Below are 4,378 nucleotides of genomic sequence, written 5' to 3' on the forward strand. Positions count from 1 at the left end.
TATATTTTCATAGAGGTTGAAACTTCCTGTTGCTATTGTCATTTCACAACAACAACTTTTCCACCTAACACAACAACTTCTCCAAAAGGAGAACAAAGACTTCATTGTACCAGATTAGACGAAAAGAATATCATTTAGACAACGTAGTTGATAAAAAAACAATGAAAATGAAAAAAAAAAGTAAGAAACTTATATTAACCGAAGATTATACTATCGTGGAAATGGAAGCAACATCATAAAACTGTGCAAGAAACATAATGAAACACAATGAGAGAAACAATCAAGGAGATTACTTTAACAGTTTAAAGCTACAATCAAGAAAATTTGTTTTTAAAACGAAATACAATTTACAAATAGATCATAGTAGTATTGATAGTCGACAGTCAAGAACAAAACATGCATAAATTATGAAAGTAAAATTAAATGGGCAACTTTCATCTATTGAATCAGCGATAACAACATGCACACTGCGAATAAAACATGAGTATTACCGGAGTGAAAAGTGAAGAATGAGTTGAATGAATGGGAAAAATAAGACTATTTGAGAAGAAGTCTACGAACGAAATCTGAATAAGAAATGATGGTGAAATTAGAATTGGGAAGACAAAAAGACAATGAGATTGCCATGAAATTGACGGTTGTGATTGAATCTGAGAGAATAAATTGTATTTTTAAATATGTCAATCAATAGATATATAACCAATATGAATTTTTACCCAAAAAAAAAATGAACCTTTAAGACATATTTTAATCAATAGATATGTAACCCATTTTAATAAATTTTCCTATTTATTTTTTTTTAATTCATAATTTGTAACCGCTATTTTTATTGTTATGTTTCTAATTTTAAATATGTTAATTAATAGATATATAACTAATATGTATTTTTAAGACATATTTTAATAATTTTTTATCAACTTTCCTTTTCGTGCCATGCATCAATTTTTTTATTTTTGTATCATCATTAGATAATTTGAAGTGGGATCTATATTCCATCTTTACCTGATATTGGGCACAACAAATCCAAACTTGTTGAAATCCCAATACACAAACCTGTTAGCTGTCACCACCAGTTTAACCAACATGCACAATGGCAATTACCTGACCATCAAAAAAAAAAATAGAGGCAAATTTCTGGACCTCAAGACTTTCTTTGCAACAATCATTTACTATAAGATGCAAAGATGCCAACATGAGGATTTCCATATCAGAAAATACTGTCATTCTCACACCCCTACTCAAAGTATTCACGATGCAAACTCACTTTTATCAATGACTTCTTTAAAATCATACAATATGCTAAATTTTCTTTCAAGAGCACCACGATCACCTCAGACGATTGAAACACAGAAAATAAAACATTAACTTTCCTTACATGATTTACATAGAATTTAAACCAATAACCTTATCAATGTAAAAAAATATTCCACCAAATCCGCTAAATGGGTTTGAAGCATTAATTCAATGTATTGGCTTTTTCAAATACAAACAAATAGATAATCAGTACATACTCATAAAACCTTTATCTAAATAGCCTCTTAAGCCTCGAGCCAAACTTCCACTTTCCCATCTGAATTTGCTCATTCTTCATTCCTCGACAACAATTGAACTTATGCTGAAGCAAATGAACTTCAGTTCAGATAATCGACAAAAGGAAGCACAGGTGAATGATGTCTAACACAGTTTGCCCACAGATCAAGGATGAAGAAGCAAAAGCACTTGAACGGACTGTGGTCAAAGGTTGTCAGACTTAGTATTGAGAACCACAACCTTGTTCTTAAACTCAACCATGTGTCTGAGTCCTATGACAGAGCCCTCAATAGAAGGCATGCCTTAAGGAAGAAACTTATGATCTACGTCAAATGGTAGCAGACATGCAAATTAGAATCTCCTTTGCTTGCACCTTGGGAGATTTTGAGGAGCTTCCATGCAACACATCTCAACTCAAAGCCGATTCCTGAAACCAATCAATCATTCCTGCAGACTTGGTTCATAAAATCTATTATCTAATTTCCACTATGAAGATATATAATATATATATATATATATATATATATATATATATATATACACACATACACAATGATCTAGTGGTTGCATTGATTCCATTGGAACGGTATTAGTCTAGAAGCATATATATCAAATAACAACTTTATATGTTCCTTTCTTTGCTTTATCATATTTCTATTTTTTTGGTGCCAACCTTCAATCCTTGTCAAGGAAGACTTCTTGTTAAGAAATACATGAGCACGCATATGCATAATAGGAGGGGCAGGATCATACATGCATAATAAAAGGCGTAATGCAACAGTCACCTAAGGAGTAAAAATGGATAATCAAATTCTTAAAATGACTCTTTCAAATTCTCCTTATTTAAATAAGGGAATAATGGCAGGCAAAGTTTTCAAACAATCACACCTGGTTTTAATATGAGTTATCTAATCCATCTTATCAATATCAATCCTACATATATTGGCTTAAATCACTTTAATTGTCCAGTTTTATCGTATTTAATTATATTGGTTTGTATTTAAGTGTCCACTTTACTTGTTTATTGGCTTAAATTCTATGTTTCTTTAATTCTGTAACTGATTTGAATTCATAATAACTCACCACTAAAGTGTACTAATTTAAAATCTTTAATTATTGCATTTGAAAGGGAGATTATCCTGCTCAGCTGATAGTGGGTTACTGTTCCAAACTGTCCTAATTTGAATAGTCACATTAGGTGCAACCATGGCTAATGAAAGACATTATATCACTCTTTCAAAGTGTTCTAATTTGAATAAGGGAGTAATGGCAGGTCCATACATGGATAATCAAAGGCATAGTATAAGAGTAACGACGGGTTCTAATAGGTAATAAAATCCATTATTTCAGAGTTTGAAAGTCTCACATTAAAATCCATAAGATCTTGCGCCTCTTTGAAGACCATAAGTCAAGTCAATGTAAGCACCACTGCTTGCGCCTCAGTCTTTTCGTAAAATCTGCCAATGAAAGAAAAGGGTATGAAAAGAGGAATAAAATATTTGTTTGGATCACACTAATTATTAGAAACTTACCGAGTTGTGATGGGATGCTGTGTGAAGCCAGGTGAGAGGGGAGAAAGGAGAGAAGCCAGATCCTCTTTGACATCCACACCAGAGAACTCTCTGTCTCTTATTGTGTATATCGAAGACATCTAGTAGGTCCCTTAATCAAAGGCTCCACTAATTTTATGTGTGCTTTGCTTATCTCTTTCTTAAGAATCTGTCGCTAAAAATTGTTATCAAATACATACTGGTGCAGTATTCTCAAATAAAATCTACAGGAAGAAGATAAATAGCATGGCCTGTTAGTAAGGTTTTGTACACTACAACAAAGTATAAACCATGCAAATTGATTGAAAGTTCTAGTCTATTTAAATGGACAGCAAAATCAGCACATCCCAAGCCAATATGATATACAACACTAGAAGCATCCCTTTGCTTTTCTTTGATGACAATAGCCACTGCCCACTGCTGCTTGTCTCTAGCAAACTCAAAGTCACTTCTTCCTGAAATAAGATAAAAATGAAAATGATACTACCAAGTCTTTTAAATATAGCTGAAAGGGAATGTAATCAATAGAGAAAGATTTATCAACACATTACAAAACACACAAATGGGACCCTTTATTCAAATCCCCCCTCATGCAAATAGGAAAATTAAGTCCTTTATGCTCTGTTTCAAATCAGCATGACCTTCATGCCTCATGATTGGTTTTCCAAGCACATAGCCCATAGCCATTTCAGGTTACCAAGAAATCATGTATGTATCATTACAGTTTCAGGTCCATACTTAGCATTGCAATTATGCTCCCTTCCCACATTAGTTTTTCCTTGATATTAACAAATTCCTCAACTAACATGATAGCCTTTCCGTTAAGATTGAGACCTTACCTGGGGGATATTCATGGAAATATTTAAGATTCAGGATTACCTTGCTTATGCAAGCCAGATGAAATTAAAAACAACGGTGTCAGGAGGTTCCAACCAAAGAAGAAAGAAGTCTAAAAATTTGTGCCTTTTTAAGAGGGGGTTTCAAGGAGAAAGATTGGGATATGGAAATGGTGAGAATGAGAGTTCACAACATGGGGTACTTATAGCCAAAATTTGAAAGTGAGCTGATAACATCAGACTTCACTATACTGACAGAGAAATCTCTTTTAACACATTGGAGTTGTACGAAATATATAAAAAAAAATGAATAAAATGAATGAGAATTGAGATTGAAACTGACCATTTGATAGAGTATTCAACCTCTGCTGATGCATTCAGCCATAGTAGTTGGGGTTCTCGTGAGGGACGATGACGAATGAACGGTGGACCATTTAAGGTGTCGATCCAGGATTGGTTCTA

At 33.3% G+C, this 4,378-nt stretch overlaps 1 long non-coding RNA gene across 4 annotated transcripts; it reads right to left on the minus strand.

Annotated features, from left to right (window-relative positions):
• Positions 1–1,339: 1,339 nt before the first annotated feature.
• Positions 1,340–4,102, minus strand: LOC130738844 (uncharacterized). Of its 4 annotated transcripts, XR_009019608.1 has the most exons (4): positions 3,960–4,102; positions 3,063–3,535; positions 2,897–2,987; positions 1,340–1,957 (listed from the first exon to the last, which is right to left on the minus strand). It is a non-coding gene; the product is annotated as an uncharacterized LOC130738844 (long non-coding RNA). The 4 variants fall into 4 exon arrangements; XR_009019609.1 differs by having other exon boundaries at positions 1,340–1,977; positions 3,063–4,100; XR_009019607.1 differs by having other exon boundaries at positions 1,340–1,984; positions 3,063–4,099.
• Between the last annotated feature and the right edge of the window lie 276 nt (positions 4,103–4,378).

Source organism: Lotus japonicus, chromosome 2, assembly GCF_012489685.1.
Source record: "Lotus japonicus ecotype B-129 chromosome 2, LjGifu_v1.2".
In the NCBI taxonomy this organism is placed as follows: domain Eukaryota; kingdom Viridiplantae; phylum Streptophyta; class Magnoliopsida; order Fabales; family Fabaceae; genus Lotus; species Lotus japonicus.